The sequence below is a fragment of the Manacus vitellinus genome, unplaced genomic scaffold, assembly GCF_001715985.3.
Source record: "Manacus vitellinus isolate BGI_N305 unplaced genomic scaffold, ASM171598v3 scaffold_28_pilon, whole genome shotgun sequence".
In the NCBI taxonomy this organism is placed as follows: domain Eukaryota; kingdom Metazoa; phylum Chordata; class Aves; order Passeriformes; family Pipridae; genus Manacus; species Manacus vitellinus.
The window spans coordinates 4,646,229-4,664,362 of NW_021940122.1; the positions used below are offsets into that span (position 1 = coordinate 4,646,229).

General features: G+C 38.8%; 1 protein-coding gene across 7 annotated transcripts in view; it reads right to left on the minus strand.

The window, feature by feature from the left end:
* Positions 1–18,134, minus strand: part of ZBTB20 (zinc finger and BTB domain containing 20) — a 449,521-nt gene that overhangs the window by 110,600 nt on the left and 320,787 nt on the right. For all 7 annotated transcript variants that reach the window (XM_018074633.2, XM_018074632.2, XM_018074635.2 and 4 more), the window contains one exon: positions 5,542–5,596. The gene's annotated coding sequence lies outside the window, so the exon portion shown is untranslated. The remainder of the gene's footprint in view (positions 1–5,541; positions 5,597–18,134) is intronic.

Here is an 18,134-nt window from a genome sequence, read left to right on the forward strand (position 1 = left end):
GAACTACATGGCAGATGACTTTCACTTCTTTTTTAAGTGGGAGAGGTGGAAAGGAAAAGGAGATGGAGGAGATACTCTTTCAAGCTCATTTTCAATCATTGTGTCTCACACATAGGACATTCAGTATGAATATGGACACATGGTTGGGCATGTAGACCTCTGTGAGTATTCATATTTTGGTGCCAGTTTCAATAGTCAAATCTATGGTGCCTTGATCAGGAGGTGACTTTTGGGAAATCATGTATTTCTGGATACTGTGTTTCATAGTAACCACTCCTCCAGCACAACTTGTTCTTGGTACCATTTTTATCTTATATCTGGTGTGTACATTTTATGGAGAGAGATAGACAACGTGATGCTAAAGCAGGGTGCATCAAAGAGGATTTCTGCTCTAGGAGAAGGACTAAACAATACATTTCAGAAAAGACAGAGAGACATTTGGTGATATAATTGTAGAATAGCAATGTGCTTGCCAAAGTTGGAAGATAATTTACCAGAACTGCAAAGGGAATATTCTGAAAAACTCTGCCACACTCAGTAGTTGTTACCATTTTGCACAGTGATTTCAACCTAACAAACTTGTCTGTCTTAATATTTTGATGGTTGGTATTCAAACTGCTGTAGGAAATGCTGCTACTGATTCAGAAAGGTGATCTTTTCCATCCAAATATATTAAATTATGCCAGTGTGGGGTAAAAGCACTTTGAACAACTGCATTTTCTTTCTGTCCCCTTCTTTTTTCTAGCTAAATCTAAAATATTATGCTCCTACAACTGTCTAGTTAAAACCCATTTTTTTTCGCCGTAATCTGTAATATTTCCAAAAAAGCTAACAATCAGTACATAATATTACACTAAGTAAGTGAAAAATAACCCAGAACAAAGAGACTGCTACTATGCATAATGGCAGAAAGGTCTGACATTTTCAGCTGTCATGCTGGCCAATCTTAAATTCAATCTCATCCAGCTTCAGTGGATGTATTGTAGGCATTGCAGTTAGAAAGTAGGTTGCAGACATGCCTCTGTTGTAATCCACACATCAAGTTCACAGCTATGTGCAGCCATCATTACTTGTTAAACAATTTGAATGTCAACACTTAAATTAATGCTTGAATGAAAAACTGGTACCAAATTTTTCCCCTTTTTTTTAACCTGGCTATGTCTCTGTATCCATAGACCCTATGGATACTGGGTCTATTTTTATCACAGATGTTTTAGAACAAATCCATGAATATTATCAGACTTGTTTTAAATAAGGAGGAAGTTTTTTTCTATGTACATCTATTGCTTAATTCTATTTGATGGTTCTGTCTTCAGATAAATAATAAAGTTGTGGCAGTTGTTCAAGAACATTCATCCCAAGGTGTACTCCCAGATATACAGTGCGATTTCTATAAACACATCAGAGTAGAATTTCAGCTCTACTGCCATTTCGAGGCTGTTTCACCAGTTCTCTCATTTGCAAATGCCAAATAAAGTGCCTCTGCCCATGTTGTTTTCTTTTTTGGAACATTCCCTTCCTTCAGGAAACACGTAAAAGCTGGGGAAATAATATTCCATTCCTGTCTCAGATTGCTGTGTAGGTGACCATTCCCTTTCAGAACCTCCTTATTTTCAGCAGCAGATAAACTGATTCTTCTGGATAATTTGCATGTCTGTTTATTACATTAATTATGATAACTCTTGAAAAATGCTAACTCTTGAAAGCTGTTGTAAACATAAGGCTTATTACATGTAGACTTTTTTTGGCATTTTGCAAATGTTCATTTCTGATTTATGAATAAGCTTGACCTGGAGGTTATTATCCTCTTCTGAAGTAAGGGGAGAGCTGCTTAAGAAACCTGAGAAAAGATGCCTCCTCCCTGTTGCTGATGTAGCAATCACTGTTGTTGTTCCTCATCTGCCAAACAGCACTAAGCACATGAACTAAATAAAGGGATTCAGAGGGTGCTAATTAGTTGCTATTTCATGATGATGGTTCAGAGTGGTAACAGATGACAGTTCGGTGGTGAACAAGTACCAACAGCAGGGACATATACATAGATATCAAAGACTATTTGAGGATCATCATGCCTGAAAAAGTGAATACATATTCTCAGAAACTGGCAACTGGCAGGCTGGAATACTGCTGGGTGTCTTTTGACATACAAATCACTGACCATATGATGGATGGTTCTCATAACTATGATGAGATCAGTAAGATGCTGCTCAGCTTCCCTTAGGTCATCATTACTTGACCAAATAAGTCTTCATGAAGCTGGGGAATAAATGGCACTTTTTGCACTTTTTTCCTTCTTCACCCCTCCCCCCCCCCCTCTTTAAACTAGGATGTCAAATAACAAGAATTAGAATCAGTCAGTGCTGAATCTGATAGGAATGATGCTGGAGCTCAGTACAACTCAGTTATATCAGAAATGTATTTCAAAACAATGGACAGATGTTCATGGAATTAGGTTAACATGTCCTGCAACTTCCTTGTATCTGGATCACTCTGGTGCACTTCTGATTTGCACTTATCAAAGCTAACAGCAGATAACTTTTCAATATTGTATGGGTTCCATCTGAATGGGGAGTGCTCTGGAATTAAAAGAAGTGCCCTACTGTAGCTATTTATCCTACTGTAAAGCACTGTTGATACTACTACATGCTGCTGACATTATGAGTGAAAGGTTCAAGGCTGGTTGGAAGACTTCTTCCATGAAAAGGATAATTTTTGATCAAGAATACACCTGCTTCTCTCAAAGTCCTGAGGACATTCGAGTGGAGCAGAGATTAATAGTATTCCTCTTAAGTGGGAATACAGTTTGGGGGAGAGATCCATGAAATCCTTCCACCTCCAAACCCCTGGTGCCATAATCAGACTTACACTTGTGTAAGCTTGGGGAGGAGGATAAAGACTAAATCATCAACAAATTATGGGTAGGCATATGAAAAGAGAGCCCAGGTGCTAGACACTGAGGCAGAGGGCAGAACAAATCTGTTATCTCTAGAACAGAAACATGCTTGAGAGGTACCATTACAACCTCTAATGTAAAAATGTCACAATTATACTTTTTCTGCTACTTAAAAGAACCCAGATTATCAGTGGCCTGAAGGACCTGACTTCCAGAGAGCAAGGAGAGAACCAGTACAAACAAGACAAATTCTACGCACATGCCTGAAACACAGTAGGGCTCCTATGGCGCTTGCTAATTTGGGAATGGAGGAGCACCTTCCTGGCTGTGAAGTAAGCCTGATTTAAGGAAGCAAGAGAGCATGTGACTCGTTTTACACGTCAAGAAACAAAGGCAGACAGACGGGAAACAACTTATGCATGGTCACACAGCAAAGCACTGCTGAAGAGGGATTTCGGCTCTGGGTTTCCACATGCCTGCCTACCATGAAGCCAGCTTGCTGCTTCCACATAAACTGCCTTGCCCTGCAGAGGTAGAACAATGATAAACTGGTGCCTTTGTGCAAATGTTGAAGGCACATGTTCTCTGCCACAGACAAATGGCTTTGCCACTGCTGCAGGAAGTGTTACACCAGCGGTGTTAACGCTTCACGTCCCGGAGTATCATTAATGCTTTTTATCTATATTATGAAGTTCTGCAACAAAAATAATGGGATTTGTCAGGGGCTGTTATAAACCGCCCCTGCTGGATAAATACATAATACATGATGGCAAAGGTCTGATGGGCCTTTAATCAACTGCCTTTCTGAGTCAAATAAATGTCACATTAAGACATAAGCCATGTTACATTCTGTGGGTGCCTCTGCTCCCCTCATCTCATAGGCCTGACACCGCCACAGGGAGCTATGGACACACATAGACTCCTACTTATTTGTAGCAAATATATCAGAACAAAACTGGAACAGCATGTTGTAAATTACAGATTTGGGACACCTTATAATGAAAGGCAAAGGGGAAAGGAAAGAAATATGGGGACACCATAGGCATGATAGGTCAGCTCAAATACATCTCCTTGGGAGCTGGCATTGTCATACCACCTTTTGCAGCCACTGCAGCATATCTCATCTTACTGCCCACAGGGCAGGGTAGAAGCCACTGTGCCATTTCCTTCTACACCGCAAAAGTAGTGGGTCAATTTTAAATGTTAAAGTCACATATTTTAGGTCTAGAATCAGGAAAAGAAACCTCTTTCATTGTTTCAGTATGCACCTGAAAAAATTATGAATGTCCATTTGCACTTCAGCATCTCTTTGAAGAAATTCCAACAATCAAAACACTACTCAAAATTAAATTTACGGATTTGCAGGTTGACTTCCTCCCCCAAATATGAAAGAGCTATTTTTCTTACTGTGCTATGCTGCCTTTTTTTTTTTTTTTAAATTCCAGGCAGCACTTTTACAATCATCTACTTTCCTCTCTGAACAGGTAGGAGACATGAATTTAAATTGCAAAATGGAGATCTAAAGTAGCACAAAGTCTAGGCATATTTGGACATGGAGTTCTAAACCAATTTAAAAGCCCTCATTATTTTTGGCATTCACTAAATAGCTTCACCTTGGACATCCCAAAACAGTGGCTTTAAATGCTGGTGGACATTTGAAAAACTTTGGTCTCTCTTTACTTAACTATGGTAAATATTATGAAGTGGTAGTGCTATATTTCTCTTTAGATTGCAACAAGAAGAGTCATTGTTTTAAAAGCACTAGATTTCACTGCCAATATGTATGAAGGAATCCCAGAAAAATGTGAGTTTTTGTTCCAAATGCGCAAAACCATCATGTGTCAAAACCTGACAAAATTAAAACTCAAATGATAACAAACAAACACTCCCAAAGGTTCCTTATTCCTCGAAAAAGGAAAAAAACAAAACTTAAACTATGAAATAATTAATTCTTCTCGTTCTGGGTCTTAAAAACGCAATAATCTGAACAAATACAGTATTTTCTTCACTTAAAAAGGTCACCAAATCAACAACCTATATAGCAGCACCCAAACTCAAGTGAAAGGGAGACCAGATGAGAAGAGAATCCTGCATAACATCTTCCAAAGAAACCACTAATAGATTTTTAATCCTGATACGGTCAGGTGTCAAACAAAATACAGCATATTTAATCTACCCATATGAGAAGAGCAGGTCAGAGAGCACTCAGGACTGGGTAAAGAAGAGTCCCATGCCACAAGGTCAAATTTCATCAAGGACAGGTAGCAATGCTAGTTGACTGTTTTTTGTACTTGTTGTGCACTTGCACAGGATGGAATACTGTTTTATTTTGAATTAGAGCACAATGGCATAATGGCCATCAGAACAAGTATATTCCCACGTATAAACAAACACGGTCCATATTGTCATCCAGAAATACACATATAAATTCCAGATCAATCAATCACACAATGTCACTGAACTAAAATCTGAGTCTCATAAGGTGATACTGCATCAAAGTCTTGGACTGCATTAGAAGAAAAACTCAATATTGAGTCCCGTGGCCATGGGGAGCAACAGAGAAGTTTACAAGGGCCCTGGGCTAACTTTGATGGAACTTCACAACTCATACCAATGAAAAGTATAAAATGTTTAGTATAAATACTTACTCAAGAGACAGAAAAGGTTCCTTCAGAGAAAGGCCACAAACTGATTGTGAGTGATCTGAGAAGAAAAGGGAGAAAGAAAAAAGGAAATCAAGTTACAATAAACATACTAAATTATACCAATATAAAACAGGGATCGAGGAGACTTACAGATGGTGGCAATTCCCACAAAAGAGGTAAAAAAAAGCAAATGGTGTTTTAAATTCACAAACTGCATAGATCTTGGAGGCTTTAAACTACCTGACCCCAGAACTATGGAGCTGAGAAAACTGGTAGTGGTTCAGGAGCCTTTCAGTCCTGGAATAATTCCAAGCCAGCAAAGACTAAATATTCTCTGGTGGCCTTTCAACAGTCTCCGTGAAATAGGCTTGTGGCTCCTACGGACAAATGCTCTTATCACAAAAACACTGCCAGACTTGAACGGCATCCTTCTTACCAGTCATGCCAGATATACAGGATTCTGAAACAGAACTCGCCTTCTCAATCCTGACCTTCACAGAAGAGGGGTTAGGCTTATTATTAGGGCTGAGAATGCTTACATTACAGCTGATAGCTGCACAGAAAAATTGTGTTGCCTTAGTTCCTTCTGTCAACATAGTACCTTTCGGATTTGATTGATTTGTTACCCTGAGACCCCTAAGAAAAAAATGACTGCATGAAAGTGGAATGGTTAAAGGATTGCAAACTTTTGGTAGACTACAGGTCTGCTATGGAGTATCTAAGTTTTATTGTCAGTATATTTATTTCCATATTTATTTCCAAAGCACATTAACCTGGGATGAAGCAATAAACAATATTAATATATTAATATATGAAAACAGCAATTATATCCATATACTCCTGTTGGACACAAAACAAAGGCAGACGCTCCCCAAATGTTCAAAGCTACAAATCAGTCCTGTCTCTGCTTCCCTTCACCAAGCTGAAAAAAATTTTGGTAGACAGACCAGACAGAGCTCTCCATAAGGTTGCTATCAGGGAATGAGGAGCACAGTGGACAAAGACCATGAGACCCATGTCTGTGCTACAGTACTTAAGACATGGCCCTCAACCACTGTTTCCTGTCTAGTTACAGGAAGAGGTAGAGAAATACAAACATGACTTGAGACAGTGAAGGAAAAGAGAGGAGCTCTCACAGCAGAGAGAGACAAAAGGCAGGCAGAAAATTTGTTCAGAGTTGTAGCAACTATTTGTGGGACTTATGGTCCTGGTAGAGGAGAGTGTGAGAGAAAGCATTTTTGCATATCTAGTGGTTGGTCACTGGCAAGGGAGGTGGAAGAAATAGAGGAAAGAGCAGAGAGAATCATAAAAGCTGTAGAGCAGGAAACAAGATGTTTACAGCATCCTTCAGATAGGCCACCCAGAGAGGCCCTGTTTAACAGTAAATTTCACTTTAAAGAAGCTGACTGTTCCCACATGTAAGGAAGACTTGCAAGAGACAGATAACAGGATGGATTCTGCCCAGATTGAAAAGCTGAAATGACATAAAATGAAAGGAAGGGCAAGATCAGGCTGGTGAAGAGAAGGTCTTACTTTCAAGAATCCATTATTCTAATGAACTTTAAGGGGGAAGTTCTCCTGGTGGAAAAAAATCTCCATTGCTAAGCATGTATCCCTTATTCTCCTTTACATTGCTCCTGAAGATTTAATCATGGAAGCCCATAGGCTCATCTGTAATAAATGATATGTGAAGGACTGTTAGTGGCTAGTAGTTGGGTAGTATTTCTTTCAGGGTTCTGGGCAGATGGGACGGTGAGCTGCAAACCCAGGAAGAACCTGAGACAAGAGGTCTGAGCCAAAGAATGTGCCTTGGAGGCCCAGAGTTAAAAAAAAAAAAAAAGTAAAAAAAAAGGTAAAAGAAAAAAAAGTGGGAGGCATCCAGTATGGGAAAAAAACCCCAGAGAATGGAAAATTTTAGGCTGAGTGGTTAGTGTTTGGCTCTGTTATAAGCAACATAAAACAAGGTCTCTTAAGGGAAAACGTCAAGCAACCTTGACAACATGGATGCCAAAGAATTCTACAAATTACAGCCTGAGATTCTGGAGGTGCTGAGTAATGACTTAAACCAACATTACCACTAAATTTGCTGTAAGAAGTGAACGAGATTGTCGTGCCTTATTAAAACCGTAGGGTAATTTTAGACAGGCACAATATACTAGAAGGTGCAAACCAGGATCTGGCAAATCATCAGAACTGAAACACCGTAATTTTTTAAATGATTGCAATTGGTCTGGACACTTGATTACCAGTTTTGTTCAAAAGAAAATATACGAAAACAAAACTTGCCCTGTAAAGTACTGGAAAAACAAGACGTGTCTGAGGAAGCTATGATTCATTCCAGGTTAGATAACTGCAGAACACGTATGCGGGAGAGAAGTGGGCCAAATCCTGTTGTCACTGCCCTGTGCAATCATGCTAACTTAATTGAAACCATGAGCAGAACCTGAACCATTAAAATGCTGGGGTGAAACATTTTATGATATGGCACTGTTGGTCACTAGAGACATTTAACCTAATTACATTAGATTAACACAGTAGATTTCTTCAAGATATATTATTATATAACAACATAAGAAAATGAAGTCTAAGAAAGTTCACTGTTTTCTCCAGGTCACTCTGTTAGAAGCAGAATAGTATCCTGTCTCAATTTATGTCATTTGTTTTCAACCCAGTATGGCTCTGTTTGGTGGAGTGGACAAATGGAATCCACTGATATTTTCTATATTGAATTCCAAGTGTTAATTAATCATTATTATTTAGAAGCCATTTTGGCCATTGGACAGAATAACCAAAGGCTAATCTTAAACCTGTCCTTCCTTCATTGTGGTCAGATTCTGCTCACTTTCTCTTTCTTTGCTACATGAATAAATTTTATTTAAATCACAAAGACTAAAAGATAAGAAAGATTTGAATGTTAAGGCCATTTAGGAATCTAGTCCCCCCTGAGTTTAATGAGAATAAGGTTCCTAAACACTGAAGAATTTCTATTTATGGGGAGTTGAGATGGTGAAAGCCAGTGGTATGAGTTACTTTATATAAGCAGATGATAGATTTATGAGGCTAACTGCAATTTTCAAAAGTGACTGAGGCATTCAAGTCAAAGTCCACTGGAAGTCAGTGAAATTTGGGCTGTAAACCATGCAGGGACTTGAGAATATTGAGAATATCTTAGGCGTCAAAAACATTTTTGCAATTGGCATTCAGTTGCTTCTTAGAATTTATTCACTAAATGGCTTGAGTTAACCTGCTTCAAGTGCAATTCTGCTCCATTTTTGCAAAGTGATTTAGGATCTCTCTGATATACTGCACTACCAAGGTGAGCATTCCTTCAGCCCCAGGCTGGGAAGAAGCAGGATTGAAGGACTGATAACAGATTCAGATAATCCTAAAATGACTGGTCTGCCTGGAAACATTTTCACCCTTTACTGACATAAACCAGTGAAGGGCACAGCTTTATCATATGTAATCTACTCAGTGAATTGGATCTAAGATGCAGTCTTGTTTCCCCTCCCCTTCTGAATGCACTACACCTGCTATCTAAACTAAAATTTAATCCCAGTGGAAGATAAAGAAAATAATTTACTAGAGAATTCTGCAGTTCAGAGGGGGTCAAATGGAGCCAGTGCCATTCTGGGGGAATGCAGTGAAAGAGCAGACAGCTGAAATTCAGTGGAGCCCTTTAAATGATCTGAGGGGGCAAAGAGGCTGCACTGCATTTCTGACACAGCCGAGACAGATTACAGCAAAATTAAATTGAGGATTTTAGTGGATATAATTGTTGTTTTCATATATTAATGAATAACAATAATACATGATTCTAAACTGAATACCAGGTTTGACATTTAATCTGAGCGTTCATACTATCCATAAATGTTCATAAACGTCACAAGACCCCTACCCTTTGATTGAATTACAATCTAGTATGCAATTTAGGAAACACGGATTAATCTACATAGATTTATATTTCTGCAGGTTACACAGTTATTTGTTGATTTATACCCTTTTCCCCTAAGTGTCCTTTTCACTGAGAACCCAGGAACGTACATGCAAATCCTTAATAGGAGAGCAGCTCAAAATCTCAGTGACTAGCAGCAGATGGAAACTTGTTTCAGTGAAATCTATACTAATTATCATTTGCCTTTTGAAGTCACCTCTGCTAATGGCCAGCAGAATCTTAGTCCCTGTGATATCTCCTATTACCTTCCCATTACTTCTTACTACAGCCAGCAATCACCTAACATGTTTCCTGGCAATGCTGCGCAATTAAATCACCTTTCAATCAGCTTGCTGAGGAATCCAGAGATGGAAAGTGATTTAATATTAGGAGTTAATTACAAGAATGCAGAGGAAGGCAGTCAAATGTTATGTTAGCATACCAGAAATATGACAACGCCTTAGCCACAGATGTCACACACGAGGTAAGGGGCCACATCAGGAAAAGTGACATGGCAACAGAGAGAGGATAATGATCCTCAAGTTCTCCCTTTCCTTTTTTTTTTTCTTTTCCTGTGGCCACCTCCTTTAGCGGTCAAAATATCCGGAATTTCAGGCACCTGTATTAACAGGCTTCACTGCACAATGGTGTCTGCTTAGGGACTGATAATGACACCTACTTAAGCAGAGTGTCACAGCACAGAAGTGGCCCAAAAGGCCCATCAGAGAAAAGCAGTTCTATGGATCTTGACCTCTGCAGAGGCCTAATTCTGCTCCCTTTGATATCAAGCAAGTCTTTGCAAACTATTAACTGGGCAGATTCCTTTTCTTCCTCTGCATCTTTACCTCTGTGTGCCTCCTAGAGGAGGAAGCTCCACAGCTTGGCCCCTGTCCTCATGGACTTATTTAGTCATACAAGACTGAAGAGAAGGGCTGGCTACTCTACGTAATACAAAGGGAAATTACCATCACTCGGTTGAGCTGGTGCTAGGAAAGAGATGAACTGAGGGATGGTTTTACAACTGAAAACTTATTGCAGTGAGGAAGAAAGCTCATATGGAAGAGGACACTGCAAATTCAGCTTTAGAACCAATTATATGGCCATGTATCAACTCTTAATCTACAATACTGGAGAATCAAAACAAAATGATCTTTGAGAAATGACAGGGAGTTTTTCTATTTACATTAGAATTAACATACGTTTGCAAACATTGGTACACATATACGTATTTTTGCTTTGTATTATTAAAGAATTTGAAAAAATCTACCCACCTACAGGTGTACATGCCCTTTTTAAAGCAATAAACAGCCAAATTGTTGTTCTGTAGAGAATGCAATGATGACTTGAGAACAATTTTGAATCAATATTTATCAATAATACTTCCATCACTCATTTTCCAAAGACAGAGCATGTTTAGAAGCTACAGTGCACAAGATAATAGAAAAGGCAACTGACTGTTTCCTCTCTCAAATTTGAAGACAACGCCTTGCAGTTTGCCTCAACACATACTGTAGAGGATTTATAACAGCTCAAGGTTATATTTTCTTTCACTAGTGTGAAAGTATCATTGTTAAATCTGAGCTGGAAAATTTAGTCAAAGGAGCCTTTTAATTTTTTTTTTTTTAATTAAGAATAGTTCAAATTTTAGTCTTGTCTTTTTCAAATTGAGAAATATGTACTGAGAAAAGGAGACTTTAAATGTGTGATACACATGCACACACATAAAAATGCTTTTATAAACCAGAAACTTCACGGACCCTTAACTAGAAAATACAAAAGAAAAGTCTTGATGGAATAGATGTTTCAGCACACTCTGTTTGCCAAGAAGGCTTGATAATATTATGTTTTGATAAGACAAAAGAAATTAATGCAATCAAAATTTGGACTTTCATGTATATATAAGCTAATTCAAAAAGACATCAAGCTGACTCATACCACAGGTAACTTAGCCCAAAATAAGTCCTAACAGCTGTTCTCAGTAAAAACAATGAGACAGATGAAATAAGAAAAGTAGTCTCTTGCATCTGCAAACTGAACTCTAATTAACATCCTTTGGAGGTCTCCTGCTCCCTAAGAACTGCAGTCAAGGAAAGTCTCTATACAAAGCACCACCTCTGAGGAAAACATCTTTAAAAGAAGAGCGGGAGAGCTCTCTGGAAGCAACAGCGCATTACAGCTTTAGTTGCTTTAAGAGGCTCAGGGTGAGAGCAAAGGTAGCCAAAAGTGAGGAAGAAAAATGTTAAATAGATTCTTGTTTTCTAATGTAAACGTAGTATTTTGAGCACGCACCTTGACTTAAAGATGGCCTGAAATAGTACTACTTTTATCTTTCAGTAACTCTAACCACTGACTACATCTTTGAGGAATTTGTAGCAATATGTTGGAACTTAGCTCTGAAACCTTAAACAGAAGAAAATAGAAAACATAACTACCTAAATATACAAAGATATATACCTAAAAGTTCTGCCTTTCAGGATCATACCTTAAAAATTACGCCTTGTCTCTGCTCACACCTGTAGGTGAATTTTCTGTTCTGATGGAGTGTGGTTGAACTGGTAGCTCACAAGTTAGATCTGTTGCCTTACACCATAGCCACATCAAATTGTGCTCTCCTTATTGCAAGCTGGATAAGCAGTGAAGCATATCTTCTGCTTCCCTGCTTGGAGATTTGCAGTTCTAGTGCAGGGTCAGTTCAGTGTTCCCTGCACCCTCTCAAGTATCTGTCCTGAATTCAGCAGTTCCAAAACTGGACTACACAGCACAAGAAAATACAATCGAATAATACTGAATTATTTAGGCAGACTCAACTTCAGTAACCAAAATGTTAAGCTGAGCAAAAAAGGTATTAGGAACTAAATGCATCTTTATTAATAATAGCAATTAGTGAAGTTACTATTAATAAGGAGATAATTACTATAAAATCTAGTGATACATACAAATAGGTTACTAATGTGAGGAAGTGACCCTGGAAAATGAGTTTAAGTTATTGGTTGGGAGCTTTCTGTTGCTAATTATGATTTTCTTTCTGGGTATTAATGTTCCTCCAGCATGATCTGATAAACCTGGCTGTGTTGTGATCACTTCTCTAAATGGTGTCTTTGGACCATATGCAGTCCCAAGAGCCATGACACCCCACTCTATGTAATTTATTTCCACAGTGAGACGTGCTGACTCCCCATAATATTTCTTTCATTTTAATGTCTGACTAACATTCAATTTGGGACATAAGTACTCCGATATATCATTTTTCCCTGATGGCACTGCAGATCAGAACTAAAGGGCACTGGCTGAGTTTGCAAGTACCACGATGCTCTGAGAACAGGCTCAGCTAGGGTGGGGGACACTGTGAAGCCTGAGCTGCAAGGGCACTGGAGGGTTGTGCAGGGATGTGGGGGTCTGCATCATCCATGGGTGCTGGGGGGGCAAAGGGTATCTGCCTATCCAGTAAAGAAATCGGAACTTGACTATACGAAGACCTGTAGGAAAATCTTAACCTGACAGAGACTGTACACAAGAACAGCAAATTCTTGAAGGATAAGATAGCATATGGTTTCTGCTCCATTTTTTTATAATTTGTGCTGCTTCAAACATGAATTGTGTTCTTGTGACAGTATGCAACATTTGGAACAAGACTAAAAGCATTGCAAAAGTATTTCACTTTCCTTTAAACCCCTGCAGACCCACTGAAGTCACCAGGGTTACGCAGCTGTACTTCTGTATGCAGTGTTAAGCCTCCGGCATCTACAAAGACAAGTTAAGTATGTGCTTTGTCTGAGCTTTCCAGAAGGAGAACCAACTTGTTTTTTTCCTAAAAGGCCATAATCAATACTTTGGAATTTATTTTTCACCCGTTTCTTCTCACTTCATGCCTATTAAAATGAATCAAAACTACCTTATAAAGATCCACTAAAAGGGTTTCTGGGAACAGTACTCTCCATTTCATATTTGGTATGAGAACAGTGTACTCTGTAGAAATGCTGTTACTTTTGTGATGCGTGCCCTGACAGCTGAGTTTCAGAGGAACTAAGTTTTTCATTGCTCTTTTATATAGGGATGCACGGCTGAAGTGTCAAGAATGCAGTCTCTTATCATTGAATCTGATCCCTCTTATCAGCAAATCTGATGGTATTTTATAGGATCCTGTACCTAATCCTAAGTTTTACTGCTAATATATCCAAACCACCTCCCCTCTTGAATCCTAGTTGTGTCAGTTTAACTTTGACATGCTTCCCTCCCTGACTCTCACTACCTACATGATGCTGCAGGAAGGGAGTTTAGGTTGTGCAACAGTAAACTAGCTTAGATGGCATTTTTTACCAACTCTTCTACCTTAATTGGAATATCCATTTGGTAATATAGATAGAGGACAAGACAGGGTAGTCGACTGAATCAAATTATTGCAAAATGTAACTGAAGGGAAAAGGTATATGCCCCAGTCAGACATAATATAAAAGAAGTCACACTTGTGAGTAGCTAGCACCTTCTTTAGTAGGACTCAGCCTATAAAGCAACACTTCTGTTACAGTCCTGAACTTCCTCTCCTGAACAACCAAACCATCTTGGGCTACCTCAGCCTGGCAATTTCATTTGCTGACCCAGTCAACAAGTAGAAATAATACTCACAACTGAATTGTAGGATATGCTTCCTGACTGACTGAATTATTTCTTTAGTTTTCCAAACTTCCCAGTTTTCCCCAAAACAGTACAGCTTATCCATATCTGTACAGCTACAGAGAGCAACTAACATGCCCTAAAGCTGTGAAATTCAATATACATAGTCTCAGAAGCTTTATTTGTTAAAAAACCCAAACAAACCACCAATGAGCTGAACATCACTTTTTGCTTTATAGGGGTAATTGTCCTTATTCCAATTGTATGGAATGAAAAAAGGAAAGAAGAGAAAGCTAAACTAATCTTGAAGCTGATCAATACTAAAGGAGAACTACAAAATGAACTCACATCTTTTGATGCCCAGTTTAGAGCCTGTATCACATCAAATGAGAAGAAAAATCCTTACAGAAACCTGAAAAGCCACCTGCATGCTCCTTTCAGTGAAGAAAAGCCAATCCCTTTGATTGCTGAAGCCAAACCAAACAGCAGACACAGAGATTTTACAAAGTCTCTTAGTGGTGAGCCATAGTTTATGCTACTTATCAGCTTTCCTGTAAAGCTAAATGTCCATTTCACAAAGACAAAACCAAAACCAAAACCAAATAATTCCAAGAACTTATTCAAACTCAGTTTACATAGTTCACTGCATCCATTCAATTCAGAAACATAAACCCTTCCTTATGGGTTGGATTTGAATATAATCATCACACCATTTTCCCAGTTATCTAAAAATGCAAAAGCTTACCATGATCAAAAGGAGGTTTATAGGTGAGTCAGTTTAAGAAGCAGCACAATAAACAGGCCTTATAGTCTAAGAACATGTCACTTCTATAGATGGACCCTGTCTCATATGCGATTGCAGAACTATACTCAGGGTTAGTTTGGGAGGCAAGTGGGTAGGGGAGGAAAGACTCAAATCCAATGGATACTGTATAGCATGAGAGCACTGCTAGCTTTATTTTGCAACCCATTATTTTCATACACATATGAATCAAAGAGATAAACTACACCAATTTCTTCATAGCTGACTTGTTACAGGATATTGTGAGTCTTCACTAATGACTCCTTGAGGTTGGATATTACTGTGATTAGGAGTTGGGAGGATAGAGGTCTGAGACCTTCCAAAGGAAACATTTTGTTCTGAACTGTTACAAGAAAATAAAGTCAGCATTACAGTAACTTTAACAACCCAACCAGGATAATGGTCTGTTCATGCAGACAGTGCTTTTGCTATTTAAAATGAGGGACACAAACTTCATGTAAGATGGGTAGCTGAGATAACCCAGCTACTCAGTCTTGGGGATCAGAAAGCTGTCAGGTTGAGAAATATGAGTATCTGTGGTAACACTCTGGACAAGTAAGGAAGGTAAAGTTATTAGCAGGTGGCAAAAAAACCCTCAAACCCCAACACTTTAAAATTTACTTTTGGTTTGTGGCATGGATAAATGAATTAATGAACCTGAGATGCTCTGACACTCTTGGAAGCCTACTGAGATAGATTTTGGTTTTATGCTAAAGCAGGCTGTAGGCAATGCTATTCTGCACTGCCAGTTATCCCAAAAAAGACTGATGGTCATGCCCATCACCCAGGTCGACATGAAAAGCTCTACTGACTTCACTGACAGTGAAGCAAAGAGGTACCTCTACACCATGTTCCCTTGTAGCAAAAGCAGATAAAAAGCATTCCTTGAAGACAAACGTAGGTTTTGTGGGATCAGATTTCCCCCCAGCTCCTATCTGCTTTCACCACAAAATCTTAGTTTTCTGATTGCCATAAAACTGAGATTAAAACAACAAACTTCCTTAGAAAGTACGCTGTGAGGGGATGAATTTTAAAATAAAGCATCTTTTTTTCTTTCATTATCAACTCTATCATTTATCAGCTCTAGTTTTTATCAGCAGCATCTATCACTTGCCACTGTGGCAGAATCAGAGGCAACAGACGCCTTTGGAACCCCCAATAGTGGAAGGTATCTGCCAGAGGTATCACCATATTGTGGTGAATATTCACTGAAGGATTTAAAGTTAACCATGTATTTGAGAACAACTAGAGAGTTTCCTTATTCAAAGCACTCAACAATTTCCATTTCAGTGCAAGTGAAATGGTGAAAAATACTGAGAAATGTCTTATGTATTCAGAGCTTTTTACTGCACAGAGATATCAACAAACCAATCTATACAGCTTAAGAGCTAAGGTCACGTCTCCATCCTAAAAGAGCCTTGAAGAAAAGTTATGGACTAGACTAATGAGAAGACTCTGTTTACTAGGAGAGCTATACAGAAAATGCCTCTGTTTCCTCAAAATATGTTTTCCTGGGGACAGGTCAGTGGAAAGACATACCATGTAACCTGGGAGATGATCACTGTTTTCTAGCTTCAATGAAGGGAAAACCATGTGAGCAAACAGTCTCCCCCATGCACACCATACAAAAGTGATCCCTGGGAAGGGTTTAATGGAATCAGATTGTCAAAACGATGAAGCTGAAAAAGCTTTTACAGATTACATCCATGACAAAAACTTTAGCATAATGTATATAGTGCAGAGTGGTTTTTGTCATGGCAAAAAGGAAGGAATATCATTAATTTAGACACTAAGTGTAAAGTTCTGCTGAAAATCTCCATGGGATAAATCAGAGAAATACAGCATTGACCAGACAAATGGAGCCAGGCAAGTCCCAGTTCTTGTTAGAAGTTATCGAAAGTGCCATTGAGTTTTTAAAGTCTGTCATCTCTGGTAGATGATAGGAAAAGGGTTGGGCTGTTTTCTTCAGATCTACAAGCATCTGGCTACAGTCTTGCTGGGGCATATACATGATTGGAATCGAAAATGAGCTCTTTTAAAAGTGCTTCTTAAAGGGACCCTATTCATACAAAGTACTTTCTCCCCAAATCTTTTATGGGAAAAAAGCTCATTATGGTCACACAGACAAATGCTGTATAATCTTTCACCCTGTCCACTAGCAACGTGTTCAATCCAATTTACAGCACTTCCCGCTATTCTACTTCTGGACTCCCCACACAGCTCTCCTAAATGCATACCCATCCTGACCCACTGCTCCCCACCTGCTGCTCTTTCAATTTCAGGCTTCCCTGGAGCACTGACTGCCATTCATGCCTAATAGCAAGGTGGAGCAACTTGATTAGACAACTCTGAAAAGTGAAATTTCTGAGCCTTTTTTAGGCACAGAAACACCATAATTAAGACACACAGTATTGTATGTTGGAATGCTCTGAGACAGATGAGAATGGCCTTCACTTCAGGAAATGTCATTTTGTACCCATGACAATATATATTCATCTGAAAAACAAAACTTTCTGATTGAAGCTCCTTTAAACTCCTCAGCCTGCTGAGAGATCTATCCCTGCTCTTTGCATCCACTTCCATGTAGATGCACTAAGGGCAATAGGGGCTGGCAATTAGTAGAGAGAAATTTTCGAGGAACCCTTATCCACTTCTGGAAGGCCCATCTGCAAATTGCAATTTTTTCCCAATGCAGCTTATTTTTTTCATCTACCTTGGGCAATTCTGCTCACTAAACATATACGATCTGCTTCAAGTACTTGACATTCGGAGCAGGGGTGCAAAGGTGGGATCAAGCAATGCAATAGACCATGTCACACAACTGATGTACAGCATTGGTTTTGGATCCTGACTGGATTAACGTTAAACCATTGAACCCTCAAACCATTTATTTAAGCCCATGCTTAACTTCAGATGTGTGAACGCAACGGGATTCAAGCACGTAATTAAAATTTAACCTTTACTTCCCTAACTTTAACATTTACTACCTTAACAGAAATGGACTTATGCATGTGCTTAAATGGTTTGCTTTGTAAAGACCATTTATAGAGCTGAAATAAGAACTGGGAAGAAGAGATGAAGACATCATCGTGATTTGGACACATTCAGGATTACAGGAGAGAAAAATGTCACTATGAAATTATAAAAGATGGTAACTACTTCTGGAAGACAAAAAGCATTTTTGATGCAATACTATATTTACTAATACTCACTCTATAGCTTTCTAGTTAGGGATGCAGTTTGATTTTC